The 26,456-nt window shown below is 38.8% G+C and overlaps 1 protein-coding gene across 5 annotated transcripts in view; it reads right to left on the reverse strand.

Annotated features, from left to right (window-relative positions):
* The window catches only part of ELFN1 (extracellular leucine rich repeat and fibronectin type III domain containing 1), a 434,833-nt gene extending 410,013 nt beyond the window's left edge, over positions 1 to 24,820 (reverse strand). For 4 of the 5 annotated variants that reach the window (XM_075179566.1, XM_075179565.1, XM_075179564.1 and 1 more), the window contains exons 1-2: positions 23,736 to 24,820; positions 22,602 to 22,840 (exon numbers count right to left, since the gene is read on the reverse strand). The gene's annotated coding sequence lies outside the window, so the exon portion shown is untranslated. Of the gene's footprint in view, positions 1 to 22,601; positions 22,841 to 23,262; positions 23,609 to 23,735 lie in introns of those variants that run through there. The other variant, XM_075179567.1, reaches the window with a different exon arrangement.
* Between the last annotated feature and the right edge of the window lie 1,636 nt (positions 24,821 to 26,456).

Genomic DNA, 26,456 nt, shown 5'->3' on the forward strand with positions numbered 1-26,456 from the left:
AATTCCACTCACTGGGGTGAATTCAATTCCGCGCGATGTACCTCTGAAACGACCGCAAGACACCTCGCACGGATTTTTTTTTTTTTACAGAAGTAACGCTCATTTTTGCTGACGCCCTACAAAGGTGTGAGCAAAAATGAGCATTGGTTTTTACCGTAGTAATGGGTAAAATGCATGGCTGCTATGTTCCTCGGAACATTGCGGCCAATTGACTCCACCCCACTGTCATGATTTACCTAAGGTCTCCTGTAAATGAGGCTTGTCTAAAGCAGTATTTTGGGAGAAAAAAGGAAAAACTTAAATGAATTAAAGGGATGTGGCCTGATTCATTAAGAAAAGTAAGGCAAAAAAAATTAGTAAGTTTTCTCCTGGACAAAACCATGTTACAATACAAGGGGTGCAAATTAGTTTATTATTTTGCACATAACATAAATACTGGCTGTTTTTCCATCTAGCACACAAATACTTGATAGCTTAATTTGTACACTGAAAATTAAAGTTGACCTAGGACATGCCCTACACCAAATATAAATCTACCATCACTTTTTAAATGTACCTCCCCCTCCAATGCAATATGGGTTTTCCAAGGTGCAAAGTTACTAATTGTTTTGCTTTAATTTCTCTATTGAATCAGGCCTGTGGTCTTTAGGTTAGTCGGTGGCACATTGAAGTGACATTTTTACTCTTTGTGCCATGTGCGTTTTCCATCTAGGTCCTTAAACCAGCATTGTTACAAGGGCAGTTCCACAAAGAGGAATGTAGCATGCACCTTGTTAATGGCAAAATGAACAGACAGGCGCATTTGTGCAAAGTGAAATGCATCGGGTAGTGTCGCTGGTCGCAGAACAGGCAGTTCCTTTCCTCTCTAGAGATGCAAAACTTGAATAAAGATATCTGGTCTGTTGTGGATAAAAAAAATTAATGCATGCAACATGTCAGATGTAGTTTTTATCTGCTGAGCGGGAAGGAGCGTCTACTTGTTTCCAATGGTACCCAATAGTTGATTTGGCTGCTGTCAGTATGTGCAAAGTCAATTTTATGGAGTGCTTACGTAATTTTTGGGAGGATATGAAAGAAGAAACGTCCATTGGTTTAGACATTGAAGCATTCATTATAGAACGAAGGAGTCTGTGGATCTCGTACCAGAACAGAGATATCTTGGAGCAAATCCACCATACATGTAGTTTCTTTTTAATACACAATTTTTAATACCAATATCAGAAAACAGTGAGCTGTCAGTCAATGCTTCACATTCCTGCTAATCTAATATAACAACACCAAGTTCACTTTTCAGAGGCCAAGAAGTTGAATCTGCCAAAAATTTAACCGGAGCTGCATTTTATAACTTTTGACTCTTATTGAAATTCAAAGACTGTCCACAATCGATCCCTGTGCATAGTAACAGCTTCTGTGCACAGCGAATTACGCCTCTCACGTAGAGATCTATTTTCTCATTAAAAATTAAGGGATTTCTTGCAGCTCATCGTCATAAAGACATAGACTCTGGAGTCAGAAAATAATTCCAAACATTAAAGGCAAATGGCTGTATATTATCCCGTTGCTCACAAAAGTGAGATTGAGATAGCCAAATCATTTGAGAAATGTATATTAATTAACCCAAATGAACTTTCTTGGCTTTTAAAATCAGGCATTCTTTTTTTTGTTTCTTAACTTAGAAATAAGCTACCGTTTCTATTCTCTCCTAGAAATTATAGTCAGCTATAGAGCGAATAAATTATTCCTCCATGGGGATTAGAAACCAGATTTCAGAGCCAGAGGTCCGCATTTAGCATACAATAAAGCCATCCTTCTCTTGCAAGTTTAAAAGGAAACTATTATTAAGACAACCAGAGGTAAATGTAAGCCGCTACCTTTTATAATGTGTTTAGCGGTTGAGTTACAGGACTAGTTCCCAAATAAACAGCAATAATCACTGTGTAAAGCCAAAATGTGTTTAGGACAGACGTCTGTTTTACAACAGGTCTAAATTCACTGCAGTCCTTTCACAAAGTCAAAATAGAATTAAATAAGAAAGTCTCACTAAGGCAATAAGCAAACACTGTAGATTCAGTATAGAAAGTAACTAGGGAAACAAGAAATCACTTGTGCCACATAAAAACAAACAAAAATAACTTCGGCCTAATGATTTTAATCCTGATAGTTATATAACGCCGACATAAGCCCAAGTCATAAATCGGAATCAATCTCAAGGTTTAACCGTAGAAATAACATTGTTTCAAGCTCTAATCCAAGACTAAGTAAGTCTTGGCAGTAAACCTGCAGTACGTAAAGCTCTAAATCTACCCTGACTACTAACAGGACGGTCATATTGTCTCCCTAAATTATAAACAATAGGGTATTTGTTCCAGTGAAAATGTAAAGAAAAAGTGATTTTTGTTTTCTTGTATATTGGTGCTTGTAGGAACCTCCCAGTTAGTATCTGCATTAATAAGCTATAACAGTTTTCTGCAATCTAAGCAGTATCTTTATCAAACCTTCTAAAAAGTTAAAAGAGGAGATGTTGCCCATAGCAACCAATCAGATTCTAGCTATCATTTTCTAGAATGTACTAGCTAAATGATAGCTAGAATCTGATTGGTTGCTATGGGCAACACTTCCACTTTTTCTTTTTAGAAAGTGTGATAGATCTACCCCAAAGACTTATCTTTTGTGGGGATCTGCCTATGTTTTAATCAACTGTGACTTTAACAAAATGGCCGCTGGTATTGTTCTTAGTTATTTTATTTTTTTGTTCTGATTTATTGCTCATACTTATGTTTTGGTTCTAGTGTTTTTGTGTGACAAGGAAAAATTTAAATTGCTGGAAGTTAGCTGTGCCTAATTGCAGTTTCTTGGCTGCTGTGAGTGATGCAAAGTGCTCGGTGAGTAACTGTAACACCAATTGTATATTTATTATATTATATAGAGGTTATAGAATTGTATTATTTTACAAAGTATTATATTAATTTGGTACGATAATCAAGATAGATTTTAAGGTGGGTTTTTCACAAAAATGTATAGCTTACTTTATGCCTTATTTTTTTTTTCGTTATTCTTTTCTTTTCTTTTTTAAATATGCTATTACATTTATGTACATTGTAGTTTTCTAGTTCTCTGTTACTGTTGCAATGTTTTTGTTTGTTTGCTTTTTCCCCCAAATCAAGCATTTGGCAACCCCATCTAGAAATCTTGAGTTTGCCCCTGTTGTAATGCACTCTTGAGAAGACACAATACATGCCGCTTTTGGGATATAGTTGCAGGTTACCTCTCCAATTTCATGACAAAGGGGCACCTGATGTGTTCTGCAGGCTGTGACCATTAACGTTTTATAGTGATTCTGCCTCTGGTGACTTCTGCACTCAAAGCACCCTTGTCTCAGGTGATATGCAGGAGAGGGTGATCAGCAGAGAGATAGAAGTGATTCGGTGACTCACGCTGTTGTAAGGCTCACAAAGAATCATAGCACCGTCCTAGCTTGCTGTAACTAATAAATATGGTATGCAGCAGAAGGAATAAGTGCGCCAAGAGAAAAAAAAACAGTCAAAAGTAATATGTCTAGCTTACAGTTTAATGGACAATAAAGCTCTGGCCCTAAATTAACATTTTCTGATTCAATGGTGCATTATAATGAAGTGACCATTGATGTGCTGGTCATTTGTGCTTAACCCAGTGGTTCCCAAACTGTGAGCCTAGGCTCCCTGGGGTGCCTCTGCGATTGCACAGGGGTGCCTCCACCAGGGCCAGTGGTAAGCAAGGTGGCGGACTACTTAGCAATTATTTTGGCTTAGGGGTGCCTTGAAAAAATGATGGAGAGCCTAAGGGTGCCTTGAACTGAAAAAGCTTGGGATCCACTGGCTGTTCTGACAGCCAGAAAATATCTGCCAGTATAACTCTATTGGTCATTCTTAGATCAATCCCACCGCTCAGGACTAAGTGCAGAGATAGAGGGCCTGATTCCTCAAGGAAAGTTAAACAAAAAATTGAGTAAGTTTTCTTACTCAAGTTTTTCTGGGCAAAACCATGTTGCAATGCAAGAAGTGCACATTAGTTTATTATTTTGCACATTAGGAAAATACTGTCTGTTTTTTCATGTAGCACGCAAATACTCGATAGCTTATTTGTACACTGAAATCTAAAGTTGATCTAGGACATGCCCTATCCAACTATAAATCTGCCATCACCTTTTAAATTTACCTCCCCCTCCAATGCAACATGGTTTTGCCTTACTTACTTACTTTTGCTTAACTTTCCTTAATGAGTAAGGCCCAGTATCAGTATAACATTTTGCCATAAACATGTGGTCTATATCTGGCTGGTTCGCTGATATCAGCGGTGATTATAGAGGTTTGGTCCATGGTACGATTATATTCAGTGGTCAAAGTGGAAACTTAGAAGTGGCGGTATGAAAAATGTAAGACAAGGAAAAATTTAAATTGCTGGAAGTTAGCTGTGCTTCATTGCAGTTTCTTGGCTGCTGTGAGTGATGCGAAGTGCTCAGTGAGTAACTGTAACACCAATTGTATATTTATTATATTATATTATATAGATGTTATAGAATTGTATTATTTTACAAAGTATATTCAGTGGTCAAAGTGGAAACTTAGAAGTGGCGGTATGAAAAATGTAATGGGAATGTAAGTGGATGGAGTTTGCTAGTTTGGCATACCACAGCATACACCCCAACTTCCACCACTGCTTATATTATTATAGAGAACCAGACTGTCATATGATCTAGCCTCTCCTTCCATACTATTTATAGCGTTTACTATAGTACAGAATATATGGTTAATGCATGGTTCAGTGACACTGAGTGAGCAGAGTGTAGATATTCACTATACACGGAGTGAAATCCTATCTCTAATGAAAGAGGATTATTTTTGCCTGTTTAACCTGCCATATTGGAGGGATACAGCAGTATTACCCATAGAGACAGACTTTCTCTGATGCAGTGCAGCTTTCACAATTATTACAGAGTTATATATATATATATATATATATATATATATATATATATATATATACACATAGTAGACATGTTATTACTCAAGTCCTATATTTACTGTGCTATTTCAATAACACCGCACTATTATATTCATGCTATGCTCAGAAACAGGCTATTGTCAACCGTACAACAACATAGCAGATTTTGAGAGGCAAGGCATTGTTGTTGAATCCATAGCAAAAGAAAATTACCAGCTTGCAGCTCAACAGAAGGGCCAACAATGTATTGTATAAACATGCACTTCAGTGCGGCAGCCAGGGATGAGGAATGGGGCGAACCCCTATTGTAACACAGAGCTATTGCTTTGAAAGGTGGCAGGTCAGTGTGTGAGAAACTGCTTCCATACAGACAGGATGTAAATGTGCCGTAGGCTATAACCTACTAGGGAATTGACAGGCGTCGCTAACATGGACGTAGGCTTACATTCACTAAATGTCAGAACCAGTCTCTTGAATCATTTCCCGCATACATTTTAATTCGGCAGCCCATCAGTTATTATTTATAAGACACGCAGTAAGGAAACAATATTTATGTACACACTCTATTCAGTTGTCCATTTAACTATAGCTCTGCCTTGATGGCAACCAATCAGATAGCAGCTTTTAGCAGCCAAGTGCAGTCTAAGCAATGAAAGCTAATGGTTGATATGGGTTATACCACATGTGATCTATTTGCACCACCTTATTAGACAAGCCCATATGTAATCTAGCCACTACACAATACATACATCAAATTAAATATAATGGCCATTTGCCTAATACTTATTTTTAATAATACAAATATACAGTCTAGACTCTAGAGTGCTCATATGATCCCTTTTGGCCATCACTGCTGCCATGACAAAGATAAAGGACCTCTTTTAAACGTTGGTACGTCCAAGACATACTAAAGTACTAAGCTTCCCTTCAGCTGTCAACATATTAATATAAGAATATATGTAACTAGTTTTTAACTCATAAATGTATTTAAATAATTTACAATTGTCATAGTCAGTTGTGGAGAACACTTATATTGTTATGGAAATGGATTAGCGCTCAAGGCCGGGGCTTCCACGAGGCAGTTGGCTGGGGCGCCAATGGTTAGGGGATGCGTAAAACACTGAATGATTGACATAATGCATTGGTTCCCAAACTGTGTGCAGCGGCTCCCTGGGGTGCCGCAACGATCTCAAAAGGGTGCCGTGGCCAGGGCAGGTGATAAGCAAGACAGGGGACTACTTGGTAATGATTTTTGCTTAGGGGTGCCTTGAGCACATTATAGGGAGCCTAAGGGTGCCTCGAACTGAGAAAGTTTGGGATCCATTGACATAATGTCATTAATCCAGTGATATGACTGACCCCACACATGGAGGAACAACAGCCGGCTTCTGCACCTCCATGTCTGTGATGGGCTGGGGGTGTGATGCTAGGCTATGATGTCACAGTTAAGCTCCACCCTCCCAGTCCTAGGAAGAGAGTATGCCGCTCCCACCTCCCGCCTACTAAGGTAAGCAGCGGGGGTGGGTGAGCGATGTGAGAGGGGGTGAGCACTGTTTTTGATGCGGGGGGACTGACCTTCTCATTTTGCTTAGTTGCCTTACACAGCTACAAATGGATCATGTATATTTCTACAAAGAATATATTTAGTTTTTTCAATTGACATAAAATTTGCATGTTATACTGGTCAGATGCTCCTATTAATGTCATTAACAAAAAAAAAGTGCAATACACACACACAAGCCACCCAATGGGCTCACTACTCATTTATATCTCAGTGCCGGGCGACATAAGGGGCAGTTCTGGAGCTTGTATATTGCCACAGATGTGTCAGTACAATCACTGACCTCTTGTGAGCAGCTATTAGCTGCATTGTTGCCACATCATTGTTCAACTGTAGAGAGAGCAAGAAGCAAATATTACCGGTCCCATAGGAGATAAATGGTTATAGGAGATAAGCCTGTTAGTCTCGTTAGTAATATGTCTCGTTAGTAATATGTGGTCTCTTTTACACAATCGTTGGTGCTGTTGCCATTTTAACACAAGAAATATGCTTTATTTACAGGGTAACGTGTTCCAGAGTTAAACGCTTTGGCAGATACAATGCATTTTCTCTGAAAACCGTCCTAAATGTATATTAGTGTGTACGGTATGCTATAGCTGCTAATGCACATGTTAGATTGCATTGAAGGTCTGTATAGTGTAACACAATAGCACTGATTAGTTTGCTGTGATGAAGTCAGTTTCATTCTCTGTCATCAAAGACTTTTCAATGGTTCTTTTAACCCATGAGTTCCGAAAAAGAGTCATTGCAGGCAGTAGGGCTCACTTACATTGTAATTAGGCACAAAAAAAATTAAGCCATAGCAACCAATCAGAGATCTGCTTTCATTGACTAACTTAAAGGAGACAGATAAAAAGCCAATTGCTGATTGGTTAATGGAGTTCAGAGCAAATTTAACACCTAAAAGCAATCTTGGTAAATGAATGCAGGAGTCACCATGCTTAGGGAGCAGTCAAAAACGTAGCAGAGCTGACCTCCGCCACCTCAGAGGGTTTTGGCACACATAGAGGGGGTACATTTATCAAGCTGCAGGTTTGAAAAAGTGAAGATGTTGCCTATAGCAACCAATCAGATTCTAGCTATCATTTATTTAGTACATTCTACAAAATGACAGCTAGAATCTGATTAGTTGCTATAGGCAACATCTCCACTTTTTAAAACCCGCAGTTTGGTACATTTACTCCATGGAATGGGAGAGAGCTGAGCAACACGCCACATGGTAAGCATTAATATTATTATCTTGTGTGTGTGTGCCCTCGCTCCACCCCTTCTCCGCCTTTGGCCATGACTCTTGGCACAAGGCTGCTATCCAGTAACAAATATGGAGGAAATGCACCTCTCTTTCCAAATATTTGCCTTCATTCATAGATCCCTTAATTTGGAACTCAAAAAATACCTAGTACACAGTTCTGTTGCCTTGTAAAGAAAATGATAGTAAGGGAAATAAGTCATGGCCATTGTTAGTGCTAATTAAATAGTATTTAACTTATGTGCAAAATATAAACCTTATTTTCACCCCTTGCATTTTAACATGGTTTTGTCCAGGAGACTTAAGTAAGAAATCTTGCCTAAGTTCCTTAATGAATCAGGCCCAGATCTGTTCTCAATCTGTTTACTGTGCACATTACTGTTTTCATCTTTTAATTCTGCACAGTAAACATGTAACCATGGTTTAGAGTATGGTAGAATAATTCTTATGTATTTATTTTATACAGATGGGACGCAGTGGGTGTTGGGGGAATTACAACTGTGGGAGAAGGGGTTTGGGGGCAGGACAGAAAAACGGGCCAAGGAAGGCACAAAAGGTAAAGTTGGGTGCGTCTGTCACTTGAATTTGTTGAATCCATCTGATCAACAGGAACGCATTCTGACACACCCAGAGATGTAGGAACCAATGGGGCAGAGGGGGCATTTGCCCCCCCATGATTTCTGTTGGGTGGGCAAAAGCTGTCTTTTGCCCCCCCCATGTACTTGTACACAAAAGCCTTCATGCTACTTTCTGAAGTCATGGTACCTGTTCTAAACTTGTGAAACTTTTTTAAGTGATAGATTGTCTTAGTACAACTACCAAATGTTCTTTAATACAGATTGCCTTAGAATAGATTTAATACAGATTGATTGATTGACTTGTTTATTTAAAAGAACTCTAAGTCATCCATTCATAAACATGTAATAAATAACCGGTATTGATGATGAACAACTATTCACTTTACTTTAATTCCATGCGGTGCGTCCAGTAACAAACATGAGATATAGTGATTTAAATTTATAGCACATACCATAACCAATGAGACAGTGACTATAGATTTAAAAATACCCCCAATCAAATGAATTCGGCTGTCGATGAAATCTGAATAAAAACTAGGTCAATGACTATAAAAAAAAAATAATTTTTGAGATGAACAATTGAATTTATCTATCTTTCTAACAGCTATTGTACAAATTGGTAATTAATATTAATAATAATATTTATCTAATAATATATAAACACATTTTTGGCCAACCCCTGATACACCGACAAAAATTATCATAGGATTGGTAGTCTTTGTATATCTACAGTCACTGTTACAACTGTCGTAAAGTAAGATACCAAATGGAAGAAAAAGGGGCTCCAAGCCCTATAGTAATCCTTGGCCTTTTACTCCCTCATAAAAAAATTTGTTCCTACGCCCCTGGACACACCTAACTAGACAGAAGCCTATTAATGCCTATTTTTAATCTTCTATTGTCACATTGAATGTGTCCCATGATGGAATATGTAGCTAGAAGTTATACGGTATCTGTTATGGCTTTCACTGAGCACTAATACGGTGAGTCATGCATTATATGGTCATGGTGTATGTGGAAGGGATCAGACCGGGAGAGGGCAGAGGGCACCCCATCTGGATGTAATATATTAGCATACAGAGCGCACCACATATTACATTAATCTTCCTGACAAATTAAATCGGAGGGTGACAGGTATTCTTAAACGTAAAACACACCTAGATATGCTACTCATCTCTTACCCTACTATACATGTTGATCTATTTCAAGTACTCTAATTTCTGAGAATATCAACCTTAGAAGCTTTTTGCTCACATATCTAAATAGACCCAATTTGTTGCTTAGCAAGCACTACAAGTGCACATAGAAGAACGCACTGATGTAGAATAGAGCACAAGTTGTATCCGATTTACTCTGGTATTTTCCTCTGAGATTTGGGATGAACAGTCAAGATAGAATCTGAATTCCGTCTGTAGTCTGAGATATGAAAGTACAGACAACACGGATTGGATTCATATTGGCAATCGGGAGCAAGAGATTTATGAAAAGAGAATATGCCCCCTTAATTAACACAGGCTGCACTCAAAATGGAAAAAAAAAGTATTAAATAAAATAAAATTCGAATACACAGTGTTATCTGTAAATGTTTCTCTTGGGAATGAACGCCATGGTATCACTGCTTGCAATTAATCATAAATCTAGCCTATCCATTTGCATAAATATGATCACACATATGAATTGTTCCTCATTGTTCATTGCTATAACACATGGCAGCAAAATATATATAACAATTGCATTCGGTCTCTTTTTCCAGGCAGGGATATACTTTAATGTGATATTTATTTTTGTCCCATTTATTGTATTACACTGTATTGTCAGATGAACAATTGAGCAAGTGTAAGAGCCAATTGAATACTGGATTTTCATAATGGTCGCGTTTCTCTCGGCATGATAGTGCCGAAACAATGGGACTGATTGGTCTGGAAAAATTGCATAGTCTCTTTTGTATAGCTCTTTATTTATTTCTCTATAAATAAATGCATACATAAAGGGGGATTGAAGCAAAAGGGGTCCCAGATATAATGACTCTTATTGATGTCATCTTGTTGTTGGTTTTAATAAACAGTAGGAGGCTGACATTTCCAAATAAGGTATCATGATTTTTATTAAAATGTTCGAAAGACACAACCTCTGCTAGGCTTTTCCGTCACTATTCCGCCCCAGCAGGAGCAGCTAGTGAGAGTCATCATGGCTGAAACTTTGTTGTATGCTCAGGGACAGTCTACAGTACTTGTAGACAGAAAATATTAAATAGCATTTATAGTAGTATTTTGCATTTTTAAAATAGCTCTACATATTGCAGGATTGAGGAAACAATGAAAACACAAAACTTTAATTCTATTTACTGTTATTGTCCCACTGTTTTCAAACAACAGACTTTAGTCCAGCGGCTGAAGTGGAAATTTAGATGCGGCTGTATAGAAAATGTAAGTAAATAAAATGCAATAGTTCTGCAATCAAAACAGTAGGAGAAGCAGCGGTATGGTATACCAGTGTACACACCGCAATGTCAACCCCTGCTTTAGTCCATAGTGAAGATCTAAATAGAAAAAGAACATCTTAGTTTGTCACTTGATTTTGGTTGATATCTATAATTTAACCCCATATAGAAGACTGAACATTGGCTATGTGGTTAGCTTATTGCTGTGATTGCTCTGGTTAGCTTATTGCTGTGATTGCTCTGGTTAGCTTATTGCTGTGATTTCTATGGTTAGCTTATTGCTGTGATTACTCTGGTTAGCTTATTGCTGTGATTGCTATGGTTAGCTTATTGCTGTGATTGCTCTGGTTAGCTTATTGCTGTGATTGCTCTGGTTAGCTTATTGCTGTGATTTCTATGGTTAGCTTATTGCTGTGATTACTCTGGTTAGCTTATTGCTGTGATTGCTATGGTTAGCTTATTGCTGTTACTGCTCTGGTTAGCTTATTGCTGTGATTACTCTGGTTAGCTTATTGCTGTGATTGCTCTGGTTAGCTTATTGCTGTGATTGCTATGGTTAGCTTATTGCTGTTACTGCTCTGGTTAGCTTATTGCTGTGATTGCTCTGGTTAGCTTATTGCTGTGATTTCTATGGTTAGCTTATTGCTGTGATTGCTCTGGTTAGCTTATTGCTGTTATTGCTCTGGTTAGCTTATTGCTGTGATTGCTCTGGTTAGCTTTTATAAATAAAAATTAATAATAATAATAATAATAATAGCTTATTGCTGTGATTTCTATGGTTAGCTTATTGCTGTGATTACTCTGGTTAGCTTATTGCTGTGATTGCTCTGGTTAGCTTATTGCTGTGATTGCTATGACTAGCATATGAGCTGTTTAGCTTCAAATATGTCAGGTTTTCCAATGTTTTTTTCATTTAAATTTGTGAACTGATTGAATGTACTTCAATGCAATGAAACTTATAACATCCGACCACACAACCCTGAATAATATTGTATGAACATATAAGCAAGGCAATGCACAAATTCGACCCATGACCATACCACCCATAGGCAACATGCTATATACTTCTAGATGAGACACGTTGTTACCCATAACCATGCCACCTATAGGCAACATGCTATATACTTCTAGATGAGACACGTTGTTACCCATGACCATGCCACCTATAGGCAACATGCTATACACTTCTAGACTAGATACCAAGTTACCCATGACCATGCCACCAATGGATAATATGCTATATACTTCTAGACTAGGCACCATGTTACCCATTATCATGTCACCCATAGGTAATATGCTATAAACTTTTAGAATAGGCACCATGTTATCCATTATCATGTCACTCATAGGTAATATGATATATACTTCTAGACTAGGCACCATATTACCCATGACCATGCCACCAGTGGGTAATATGCTATTTACTTCTAGACTAGTCACCATGTTACCCATGACCATGCCACCAATGGGTAATATGATATATACTTCTAGACTAGGCAGCATATTACCCATGACCATGCCACCAATGGATAATATGCTATATACTTCTAGACTAGGCACCATGTTATCCATTATCATGTCACCCATAGGTAATATGCTATACACTTCTAGACTAGGCACCATATTACCCATGACCATGCCACCAGTGGGTAATATGCTATTTACTTCTAGACTAGTCACCATGTTACCCATGACCATGCCACCAATGGGTAATATGCTATATACTTCTAGACTAGACACCAAGTTACCCATGACCATGCCACCAATGGATAATATGCTATATACTTCTAGACTAGGCACCATGTTATCAATTATCATGTCACCCATAGGTAATATGATATATACTTCTAGACTAGGCACCATATTACCCATGACCATGCCACCAATGGGTAATATGCTATTTACTTCTAGACTAGACACCAAGTTACCCATGACCATGCCACCAATGGATAATATGCTATATACTTCTAGACTAGGCACCATGTTATCCATTATCATGTCACCCAAAGGTAATATGCTATACACTTCTAGACTAGGCACCATGTTACCCATTATCATGTCACCCATACGTAATATGATATATACTTCTAGACTAGGCACCATATTACCCATAACCATGCCACCAGTGGGTAATATGCTATTTACTTCTAGACTAGTCACCATGTTACCCATGACCTTGCCACCAGTGGGTAATATGCTATATACTTCTAAACTAGGCACCATGTTACCCATGACCATGCCACCGATCGGTAATATGTTATATACATTAAGACAAACCACTATGTCACCCATAGCCATAATACCAATGGGTATAATTAGGGTAGATAGACTCGTCATGTGATGTGTGGGCCTGCTGAGGAAGTCAGTGAAGCTAAAATGTCTGTATATATCTATATATCAGAAATAACTAGAGAGAAATGGTTGAAAAATGTTGAATTGTAAACTTGATATCCAACAAAAGAAAATTATTTTGATTGTACTTCAAGACATTTGTACACTTTGAATGCTTTTCCTTTACATATTTCCTTGGAACCATTCTCTATTTTTATCATCTGCACCAGTGGTGGCAGTGGGGATGTATATGTGGTACGGTATACCATCACTTCACCTACCAGTGGCGGATCGCCCCCCCTAGCAGACACTTGCTGCCGACGGCTGCACAGTATGTGCAGGTCTGTCCAGCCGTGACAGGCAGGGACAGTGTGCTGCCCGGCTGCTCTGACTGTGTTTAAAACACAATCAGAGCAGCCGGGCAGCACACTGTCCCTGCCTGTCACGGCTGGACGGACCTGCACATAGTGTGCAGCCGTCGTCAGCCTAAGATGTTAGAAAGGGGTGGGGCCTAAATCCCCCCCCCCCCCTAAATCGCCCCAGGTACAGCATTTTTCTAGATCCGCCCCTGTCACCTACTGGCTTCATTGTAACACTATCACATTCCACTCACTTACATTCCTATTACATTGTCCATATCACCACTTCTAAATTTCCATGCCACCTCTTCTAAATTTGCACCTCAACCACTGATCTGTGCTCTAATGTTTACAGTAACCTTAAAGTGAGAGCAGCTGTAAGCAAAAAATATCAGATTTATAAATATATACTGTGGCTAGTAATAAATAGGTAAAGATAGTATAATTGGAGGTGCAATAGGCTTGTGCCTCAACTGCCTGCAGTTAATCTTGACATTGCAACTCCCTAGATCTCTATCTGAGTAAAGCTGACTACACACGCTGCAACATCACAGCTAAAATCGGGCAATTAAACTATCGCAGTGTGTGTGTATCTGAAAACTACCACAGTCCAATCAAAATGAAATGATTTGTTAACGTCCATGTTGGTGAAAGCACTCAGACGATGGCTTTATTATACATAAAATGCTATCAATTGTGCTTTAGATTAGCAAGTCTGTCTGTGTGGCTATATTATATTTTTGTTTTTCCTTTGCCGATTATGAGGGAACTAATAAATAATTGGGCACATTCATATACTCATGCTGAACCAGACAAACCCAAAGAGGTAAATACAAAAAAAACTAGGGACTTCAATGAACATAAAACTGTATCTCTGCTAAACTCACATTGCTAAACTAGGGGGTAAATGTATCAAGCTGAGAGTTTTCCGGCGGGTTTGAAAAGTGTAGATGTTGCCTATAGCAACCAATCAGATTCTAGCTCTCATTTTGTAGAATGTACTAAATAAATGATAGCTAGAATCTGATTGGTTTTTCAAACATGCTGGAAAACTCTCAGCTTGATACATTTACCCCTAGGTCTGCACAACAGAAACTGCCCCCTGTGCTCCCACTAACATAACGTAAATTCTAAAACAACACTGGCAAGTTTAATTTACCCTTTAGATGTCAGATGAGGCCAGCCATACAGTTGATTCATGAAGGTTTTTACAGGTCGTTTTCATACTGAACATAATTGCCATCTCTCTAACGATGTGATAGCATGTCTTCAAACCGGGCGCTCAGTTTTCTCACATTCAATGCGCCGTGAACTATCTATTTGTGGACTGTCTCAGTCTGCAATGTCTTCCCCTTCACATCTGCAAATGGCTCCGTCTACAACTTTCCCTGATAGATACCGTTTATATAGATGCAACGCAAGCCCATCTGGAACACTGGAATCAATTTATATTAATGATCTGTTTATTCACAAACTGCAAACTCCTAAATATTTAATTTAGTGCAAACAGGCAATGAGAAGCATCAAACTAACAGAGGGACGTGAGCCCTAGTTTCAAATAATATATCTACAAGTGGCTCTTAACGCGCATAATTACAGAAACAGCAAGTTAACGCCGCTCTAAAGGTGGAGACTTAGTGGAAAGGTCATTTTTGCCCGTCTTTCTTTTTTATACCTCCCCAGCTGGGAAATCATGTTGATATTAGAAATTGAAAACCTGATGATAAAAAAAAAAGAAGTTTTTATGGCTGCGGAAATGCAGAAGTGGCCATGAGTTGGTCTGTGAACTGGAGCAGCTGAGTCTCCCTTATGAGCACTTCATGCTGGTAGTAAGCGAATGCTCTATTGAAGGAACGTGACCACACATAACCGAGTCTTGTCTAAGCTACTTCTTGTTTGGAAATTATATAGGGTGATCAGAACAGCATGCTTAAGAGCTGGTTTTGGACAGGAGCCAGGAACCAATGTGTACAGTATATCTTCCAGGAAAAATGCATCTGTTCAGGTGGGAGGATTACAGGACTGCCTGCGTAGGATCTCTCCCCCCTTTGCAAGGGTTGTTTGGGTATACCCAGAGAACAGAACAGGTTTTTATTGTCGCACTTTAGTTTCATAACTTTAGCCATATGAATAACAATTTATTTAACTGCTTGAAAAATGCCAAAACCGTGTCCGTAAAAATTCCGGTACTGAGACTTTATAATTCTATTGTACTATATGTAGAAATTGATACTGGCAGAAAGAGCATTGACTATTGACTTCTTTTCACTTCTTTTTATCCTTGTTTGAAACTTATCTTGGTTTGGTTTTTTTTCCTCAGTCTTTCATTAATTCTAGCAATGAGTTAAATGATTCAGAAAGTTTTAAGAGCCTCGGAATTACTTTTAGGATTTCCAGATTTTGTATATTGATAGCAAAAACAAAAATCAAAAAATTCCAAAAAAGGAAGCCGATAAAATCACAAGTGCTTATATATTAGAAGTTTACAATAATTCATCTTTCTTTAGGCTACAATTGCCATTGGAGTATACGCTACTAATGGCCTACCACTGGATTGGCATAGTGAGTTTCTCTAGCATTTAATTAAAAATAAACAAAAAAAAAGTAGCAGTGATTTTCCACTTTTTGTCTTGTGTTAATTCCTATATATTTTTTTGCAGGCCCCTGTGTTTGCATAACGGGTGGGGTCCACATAATAAAATCATTCATATTTTTTGCCAATACCAATAAAACTGAAGACATTTTTAAAGCGCCCATCCCATGAAGTAACCAAAGATTACCCACACTAACCTGCCTTCTGGGTAACAAAATAATTAGCAATGAATTCACCCCCAAACTCAAGTACGACCTCGGCAATCAAACATCATCATCATCATCATTTATTCATATAGCACCAAGATATTTCGTAGCGCCTTACAATTGGGGACAAACATAGTAAACTAATAAACAAAATGGGTAAATCGGACAAAGAGGTGAGAAGGCCCTGCTCGCAAGCTTACAATATATGGGACAATGGGAGTTTGATACATGAGGTTAAATCTACATTTTGCATTTTGGCCCAGCCAGACTGCAAAGGTAAAAGTGACTCATAAGCTAAATGATCCTGTCACACAACAATGTTGGTCAGGGGGTAGTTGTCTTATGTGAAATTGTGTAACAGGTGGTAATAGGGTAATGTAGTGAGGTTAAGAAGGTGGCTGAGGAATATTATAAGCTTGTCTGCAGAGGTGGGTTTTCATAGAACGCTTGAAAGTTTGTAGACCAGAGGAGAGTCTTATTGTGCGAGGGAGAGAATTCCATAGAGTGGGTGCAGCCCGAAAAAAGTCCTGTAACTGGGAATGGGAGGATGTGATGAGGGTGGATGAGAGATGCAGATCAAACATCACATCATTCCACCAACTGATAAACCACCTAACCTACAAACTTCCTTTATACAAACCGGTGCTACTCTACCAATTTACCCGATACAATGGACGGTGTCAAGGAAACTCTCCTCTCAGCTTCACTCTGCTACCTTCACAAGCACAATCTCCTCCAAACAAAACAATCTGAATTTGCCAAAACCAATTTATAAATTGAATTATAAGACTTTGCACATCCCAAATTCATTCTCTCTTAATCTTTCCTGTTCTTCTCTTATCCTAGGCACCTGACCTACATTCCTGCAGACTAATTTCTCCATTCAAACTTTGCATCTGAATACTCCTTCCTTTCTCAAAGCTTCCTCTGCCCCGATACATACCATGTGCACAGAATTAACACTCTAACTGTAGAGTTCCATCCATGGAGTTTCAGCTGCTGCTTTAGATTATCCAACTGTTTTAACAATATTAACCCACTGACTGTTAAAACAAATAGACTCCAGTTCAACATTGAAACGTATTCTCTTATTCTGCACCCATTACTGTAGAATACAATTCTGCCTTAGTGACTTGTTGCTAGTCATTATGTATCTATAGATTGGTAAATAGATTGAAAAGCTAAATGTATTGTGGTCTCTTCTGCCATTTACAATCCACTTGTCTTATAAGGGTTTCAACAGTAACAAATATCTTCTTTTCAAGGTGTAAACACTTGTAGCATTTACCCACTTGTTCATACAGACAGGCATGTTCTGTTATGAGTACTGTTCAGATATTTACCTTTATATTGTTTTTTTATGTTAGTCTATCATTTTTGCCTCCCTTGAACGGACCCCCCTCCTCTTTTATCTATATGGAGCATCCAGTTAACACAGAAATCTTCAGTCATAGTAACTGGCTGGCTCAGTCTTACACCAGCCCATTCTGTAATTCACTGGTCGACATATAATGTTGTCTCCCTAATACATCCGGTGCTGACCAAACCCAGCCATGTAGAGTGACCATGACTGAAGACTGCAGTATGTTGTTAGAAACGGGGCTACGAAGTTGATTGAGGCTGTAAGGCCCACTTTAATAAAAGTTAGAGAGCCCAGACCAACCCACTAATAATTTTAGGCTGACCAGCCAGATACAAATGCCAGATATCCATTCTGGGCTCGAACGAGTCAATCTGTGTGTGTGGTAATTTACCACAAGCCTACTGTAAGGATATTAGGAGTCACCAAGGAGATTTGTGAGGGAGGTATAAATCTCAGGTGACTTCTAATATCCAAAGTAATTTACACTCTAGGGCGCAATGGATACGTTTTCCTAGAGAACGTTGAAATGTCGATAGAGCTCATCAGTTATCAACAACCACACATCACCATTGATACAGATATTTAGGAGTTTGTACATCTATCTCTATATACAAATAAACATAATATATCATTTTTTTTGCTCAGCTAGAAAAAAATAAACAAATGTTTTTCTTATGCACAATGTGACTGGCTACAATACGGGACTGTGAGGCTCTGTTGCATATAACTAGTAATTTAGTCAATAGATTAAATAAAGACATGAACACCATCTAGACGGATCTAGAACAACAAGGACGCTACAAGAGGGGAGTGGGTATGCTGTAAAGTACTCAGGCGGTGAACTGGTTAGGTTCAGATTCTCTATGCATGTGTATTCTGCAGACGGTTAGAAAACAACACAACTGGTATAAAAAAAAAAAACACCTCAGAAATAAAATATTTAACCCTCGTGTTGTTCAACTGATGGATCACTGTCCTGACCCTACCCTTATTGTGAAAATACTATTACTGCCATTAAGAATCTTCCCACCTCTTAATGTGGCTCTTAGGTAAGGAGACGGTGACAAGGTAATTATACTGACCAGAATTCATGAATAATTAATACTGAAAACAATAATTATAGTCAGGGAGCTAAAACAATAACAGCCGTTGCAAACTGGGAACAATTTACAGAATGGAAAACGCAATATGTTTTACACTAAACTCTGAGCTATAAAGAGATGAGTCAAGTGTTCCACGCTGCATATATTGTCGCTTACTACTGGTGGAGTGTCACTTGCTAGAGATACTGTGTGATTGATATATCTTATTGCATCCATTATGTATGACGGGGAAGAGTCATTATTACACATTCTTGCAATCAGTCATAACATAGAATTTTAGAAAAATGTACTAACTCCCAGTATAACTTAGCTGCAGCATTATGACTAAAACATATATTTTTTTAACAAAAAATGTAACATCAAGATTTAACACATATAAGGGTATATGTACTAAACTGCGGGTTTGACTAAGTGGAGATGTTGCCTATAGCAACCAATCAGATTCTACTTATCATTTATTTAGTACATTCTACAAAATGACAGCTAGAATCTGATTGGTTGCTATAGGCAACATCTCCACTTTGTCAAACTCGCAGTTTAGTAAATATACCCCGAAAAGTTACGATTTTAGAAGTAAATACTAGAGAGTCATCCACATCCCCTAAATAATTTTTGTGGTCCAAGATGAGTATGTTTTACCAGTGTAAGAAAAGCACCCTAATGATACTGATTTAGGTTGTTTTTTTTACTGTTAATTGATTTAATTCTTAGTAACTCTCAGTAAATTTACTAACAGTGGGCAACTAAGGGACAGAGCCAGAGCCACAACACTATCACCATAAGACACTAGAACAAAATGCAAATAAAAATCTACAAAATTAAAATTGCAAATAAATAAATAAAATAAAACTAAAATAACATAACACGAAGCAAAATAAAATCTCAATGCTAAGGGGTGATCATACCAAATGTTGAGCGATTAGGAGATGGTTCCTTTTAATCTGTACATTATTATCACATCCCTGTTTCTGATAGGACAGGTGGCAAGCTGTTAGATGTGTCATTTTGTGAAGGAAAAGGAACAGGAACGGAGAACCGTACCTGTGTTATTTATCACAAATTTAAAACACATTTAAAAATGGAGCCTTCCTTCAAAGTTTATTTGCAAATCCCAGAAGCATTGGAGATTAGCAGGAATTCCACTGGTGCCGCAAATATTAACAGACTGTTCAAATTAACCTGGACAATGGCTCCGTAAATAGATTCATTAGAGAATTCAAACTAATAATGCCATAGATTGGAGATAGCAAGGACAAGTGGTCAATGAAGGCTAGGTCATTAATCTTTGGCCACATGTACGACTCCCTCCTGTAGAGACAACATAATCATATGCAGTTTGTTCTCTGTATTAACCTGTCCTCCATGTTTGGATAGGTCTTGCCTGCCCTGGACATGTGGAATATTATTTTCGCTTCATTAAAATCCAATCAAGATGCTTTGGCAACTGAATTTGCCGCTAAACAATAGTCTTTCTGATTGGCAAGCAATTTCATTCCCCGTGCCTATCATTAATTCTGTTACTCAAATGGAAAGTACAGCAGCATCTGTCATTATAATTGAGACTGCAATGCATCAAGTGGATGGTACAGAAATTTCTTTTGCAACCTAAACTGCAAAAAGTAAATGAAACCCAAAAAAAACAAACAAAAAAAAAACTACACTAGAGAGTAATGCCAGACGTTGCAGATGTCCATCTGTACTGTAGCTATAGCTGGTTCATTCCTGGTCCCTGGAAATTAATCCTTGAAATCTACATGCTGGCAAGAAAACAACGGCATTTGTTCCTAACTCAAGTTAATGGCAAGGTGATGAAAAAAAAACTACTGAATGGATATTTGAGGGAATTGCAATTTTAATTATTACCCACACTCAATAAGAGTTGTAATCTAAAGATGAATTAGTGCTTATGGTTAAATCAGCTTGTCATTTTGAAAATCAATCTCTCTTCTCATGTAAATATGCTTTTAAAAGTTACACAAGTAACACATGTCCCAAATTGCTGTTATGGAGATTGCACTGTCATGGAATTGGACGTAACCAGTGGAAACCCTAGTCTACGGGGGAATTCCATAGTGACCTCCTGTGTGACATCACAGATGGTGGCATGTCATAGACCAAGTCCAGATTTAGAATTGCGATGCTACCAATATAACATGTGGTTCTCTGCTCCGTGAGGCTCCTTTGGATGATATGAAATCATTTGTGTCTCTCTGAGTTGTTATTGGAACTGAATTGATCTGGCTTTTGGAAGGTCTACGTTGGTGCATATTACTTCTGTGACACAACAATGACCCCACAACACATCTAACCATTAATGAGCACAATACAATACACCTTGTCCATGAAATCTGTTAAAGTGATATTGCATTCAATTTGCAACAGTACAGTCTGTGTTACGCTTCATTGGACATATTTGTTAAAGCAACAATGCTATGCTCCATTTAATTTATTAAAGTGACATGCTGGGCTCTACAGGGTATACTTATTAAAGCAACAGAGCAGTCTACTGTGTGTAAGCTGCTCATCACATAGAGTGAGTTGAGCACGCCTGTCTAAACATGGCATCAGTTTAAAATATGAACGCCACTTACAACATCTAAATAATAGGCGGAAAAAAATTCTTAGGTGACAGAATTAATAAACCAAAGTGTAACAATGAACATGTGCCACCCAAGCTAATCTCAGAATCCTGTAGAGCTGTAAGCCTAGCTTAGAAATAGCACTACCGAAATTGAAGTTTTTTGTGGGTAAAGGGAAAATGCTAATTTACAACCCTGACCCTGTCAGCTTCTCTGCAGTACAAGAGCCCCCTAGACATGATAAGTAAATGAGTCAATGTGAAGAGAAGTTCCCATATATAACATTTTACTACATACAGTTTAACGTTAAAAGAAAAAAAAACGCAATAACTAAATACACAATATAAAAACAGATATATAAAGGTAAAACAACGAATAAAAACAGGCCTTCTAGAGGCAGTGGTTAGTAAACCAATATAATTCATCTTTATGTAGCTGTCAAGACCACACAAGTTTCTTCTTTAAGTGCACTTAGAAGTCATTAGTTCCTGTAGAACTATTGCTACAATGAAAGATCTCACCTCACCAACTACTGTACATTATATTCCTCTACTTCAATACCTATACAACTTCCATGACAATACATTCCCATCATTAAAGACAAGAAAATTTAAAAAGTAGAATTAACACAACTAATGAAGCCAAATTGATTATCTTTATTTCCAAAGTAGTGTGAATAAAGATGAGGCACAGCTTAGTATTCAGGATCAGCAGGCGGCGGATTCTATTCTCCAGAGGACCGTTTGCAATCAAGGCCATTACTCATTTTCGACAAGTCCTAAACTGATCAGCAAACAGCTAAATCTGTGCAAAAAAACAAACCTTAAAGATTGGCTAGACTGGGCAACTGGCATGTTATAGGCTATACATCCGACAGCTTTGCAGAAACATACATAAAGGAGCTACAGCCTACAGGAATCTCAGATCTCTCTATCTCACATACTCTTAACAGCTTTGAAACAGACAATGAAAATGCGTAGATTCTAAATTGCAACAGTTGTATTAACCCTCCTAGTGGCTAGATATCAGAGAACTGGTTTTAAGGCAAGTGCTATATATAGAACGGTTGCTGACTCTCTTCAGAAAAAAAGATATTGTAAAATGGATCACAGATGTAGCATTTAAAACCCATTAAAGTCAATGTATTCTGTCATCTATAATGTAATATACAGACAGTCGTTGCTTTATAGCATCTTTAGATTATTTTTTTTTAAAGCATACACATTTTTCACTGATATACTGATAAGTGAAATAAGTACCTGATTGCAATCCAGCAGGGGATAGTGAAAGCTTCTGTCTGTGCCTTTCATGTAGGGGAGACGTGCTGGACAGCTCCAGGGCTGAGATCGGGATACAGGACTCCGGGCGATCCCTTAGTGATGCCGGGAGCTGTCCGCCATCCGCTGGTGCTGAAACCCTCCTCACACCTTTCAGGACATCGCGACCTCCAGAGATTCAGTCGGGACAAGGAAGATCACACAACTGTCCACGGATCCCTCTTGGGAATAAAAACAAGGGGACACACTAAGCACACAACTCTTCCCCCCACCGACACCAAACAAACTGTCAGCCTACAGAGAAGGATTGCATTTTTGTAAATTATGGATATCTGTTAAAGTTTTACGAGGTTGGCCATCAATCTTTGCTACTACTATTAATAGAGGAGGGCAGCGAGTCAGTAAGGAGTGCGCAAGGGACGCGCAGCGCAGACTAAGCGCAAGTCCTAGTCTCTGGCCAGATCAAATAACTATTAACCCATTAGACTGTGAGTTTCACTAGTATAAATCCTAGCAAAAAAAAGAAAGAAGAATTCTCCTAGAGATCTCAGCTATCAGTTAATAATGTCCTAGACGACTGTGTGTTTGGAGCTCACGTTGTGCCCCTTCGCCCTAGCTGTGATAATAGCATTACAGAACTCACCAATCCTTGGGCTAATGATCCAGGAGTTGGGCTGTTATGGATTCAGAAGAGAAGTATACAGATCCCTTTCAGACACTATCTGTCATGTCCCCCCTATCTCCCAGCTTCCCCTCAGCCAGCCTGTCTCCTATCACATCTGGAGCCACAGATGTGGGTGGAAATTAACCTCCTGGCTGCCGGGCTCACTAGCAGGCGCGTTAACTAGATATTAAACATGAGAGATGCGCCCTGAATCGCAGCTGTTTCCAGCCTTTAGGAACCGCTTAGCAGGAGAATGGCTTCAGAGGGATCCACGTACCGAGATAGTGGATACAGGCAGGCAGAGGGGTGATCCATAACATATGACTGGCTATATCTATTGCAATTACGGGCAGCTGCTAAAACGCACTGGATGAGATGTAAGTATACTGCGGCAGGGGAGCCCGAAGCAGGGACACTGCTCAAGCCAGGCTGAAGCAGAAGGTCCCACTTACCTGCTGGAGACATCCGGGCTTCTTCGGGCAGCCTTCAGGTCCCCTTAGGACACCGGTTCCCTGTGCATTCCACAACAGCTTTCTATGGAGTCTGCTGGCTTCTACTAGACAGATCCAAGGGCTGGACTCGGCCTGAGAAGAGAGCCGCAGCTCCTCACTGCGTCAAGTGAAGGACCTCAAAAGATTCATTCAACGCGAGGTGATTAATTCAAAGCAAGTCCTGATTGAGAGCTGCCGGCTTCTCCGCTTTCATGTATTCCAAGCAGCTGTGGAAAGGCTCTGGCAAATGCCATGCAGCTCAGGAAGAGCGTTGTCAGTGGCAGTTCTTAGGTAGTAGCACATTCTTTGTGAGTGTGGATGCTAAGGTTTATTGTAGGGAGTCCTAGAGGGAGAGGGGAGGGGTGTGTAAGTTAAACAGAAACAGCATGTTGATCTAGTGGTGCGTAATGGGAACTTAAAGCTCACGGCTCCTAATCAAATTGTTTGGCAAAGACTGAGGGATGATGGATAAATAGATCTGCAATGTGAGAAATGTCCCTCCACCCGCTGTTTGCTTAACCATCTCCCCCACCATACAACCGCTGCTTTCTCTCTGCATCCTCCGCTCCCTATATGTCATTTAACTAAATATTGTCTAATTTCTGTTTATATAATTTCTTCCGCATACCCCTGTCCTGTCCTTTCCTCTATTCTATCTAGCCACATCGTTCTCTCTCTCTCTCTCTCTCTCTCTCTCTCTCATATCTGGGGGGGTTTGTTTAGCACATTCGCAACACTTTATTTGACTGTTTTCTTATTTTTTATATTCTGTTTATCTATTCTAAAATCTATTTTTTCCTAACTGTTGCAACGTTTTTCAAACTCTCCCCCTTTGTCCCCTCCATCAACTTTTCTTTATATTGTTGCTACAATCTCTCTGCTCCCATCTATCGCTTCATATTCTCAGTCTCTATTCTCTCTGCAATATTCTGCCTTCCTATCCCTGTTTCCATTCACCTCTCTCTCTCTCCGTGTTCTTCCTTGACTCTCTGCTCCCTCTTTCTCTCTTCCTATCCCACTATATTTTCTCGCTCAGCCTCTTTCCTTCCTATGAAAACTCACTATGCTCTTACTTTCCCCACTCTCTATTCCATTTGTTTATCCCCAACCTCTCCTGTACACTTTCTGTCTTATGTTTTTGCTCCACTTTTTCTATTCTTGTCTAGATATGTGCATCTCTCTCTCTCTCTTCTCTCTTCTCTCTTCTCTCTCTCTTCTCTCTCTGCCCCATTCTCTATTATTCTTCCTCGCCCTACTCTATTCACTCTCTTCATTCCCCCACTCTCTAAACACTATTTTTTCTACTACTTACTCTATATAGTGTCTCATCAGTCTCACTGGGCTTCTCTTCCCTATTTCCTTCTCCTTCCACTGTCTACTCTCTATGTGTCTCTATATGTGTCTCTTTCTCTCAAGACTAGTAAATCCTTTCTATTTCCGCGATTTCCCTTTCTCACTGTCACTCTGTACATACCTTGTACACCCTAACTGTTCAGTGGGGTTATTAGGAGGGAATTTCGAGTACCCGGCATCCCCCTCAGTGCAGAAACTGAAATTCAGGGGATCCGCACTTGAATCAGAAGCTTTAATTTATTCATCCCATTGAATCCACTATCTCTGATTCAGCCGTAGAGCTGGCGGGTGCTCCGCGGGGTCAGGTGACCCATGTGACTCTGCGGAGCTGCCAGCAGCTCTCTTTAACTCTGTCAGAGACAGTGGGTTCCACAGGGGGAATATATTAAAGTTTTATGTGACCAGCATTGACCCATTGTTCTCAAGACTACTCATTGATGTAGGCACACCAAAGGTAAGCCTGCAATGTTATTATTTCATATAATCACCTCTATTCTCTATTGTTGGTTTTATATCAGCCTTTCAGGATATTTTCCTGTTCCTAATATAATTGGTCCACATTTTTAGAGATATAGCTATTTCAATTATTAGTATTCCTGTGCTTCATTTGCCTAGTCTTATATCTAACTCAGTTATAATTCTCACAAATATTATATTATTATTATTATTATTATTAATATTATTATTATTTTTTTTATTTTTTTTATTATTATTATTATTATTATTATTATTATTATTATTATTATTACTATTCAGAGTTGTATCTGTCAGAATGATGACTTTCATTTTTGGAATTCTACGCTCTGCAAAATCTTGCACTTGCCCCTGACTTTCTCTCTACTGCCTCTCTTCTTCTTTCTCAAAACTCCTTTAACAATGTTACTCTTCAATATTCTCCGTCTCTTTCACCTTCTGCAAAGTCCTCAAAGTTTTTCTCCCATTCAGTTACACACAAATATCTAAATGTATCCGTTTGGACCACAATGGGCAATTTTGAAGATAATCCTCCTTCAAACACAAACATTCTGTCATATCTCAACCTCCCTCTTCTTGTTTTTCCCTTTTGTCTTTCTTCCCCTTTCTATATTTGTTCCTCATCCTCTGACCAACTCTCTCGTTCTTCTGTTACCAGCTGATTTCCCGCTCTTCCTCAACCACAGTTCAACCACTCCAGCTGGATTCTAAAAAGAGCTCTTGCTCGATAATTCTATCTCAGGAATAACGTTCCCTACTAAGGTTTTTATTTGCAGGGGCAGTAAAGTTTATTCTAAATCTATATCCTAATAAAGCTACCATATAACGCAGGAAGATATGAAAATAAGGTATCTC

Source organism: Mixophyes fleayi, chromosome 7 (genome assembly GCF_038048845.1).
Source record: "Mixophyes fleayi isolate aMixFle1 chromosome 7, aMixFle1.hap1, whole genome shotgun sequence".
NCBI lineage: Eukaryota > Metazoa > Chordata > Amphibia > Anura > Limnodynastidae > Mixophyes > Mixophyes fleayi.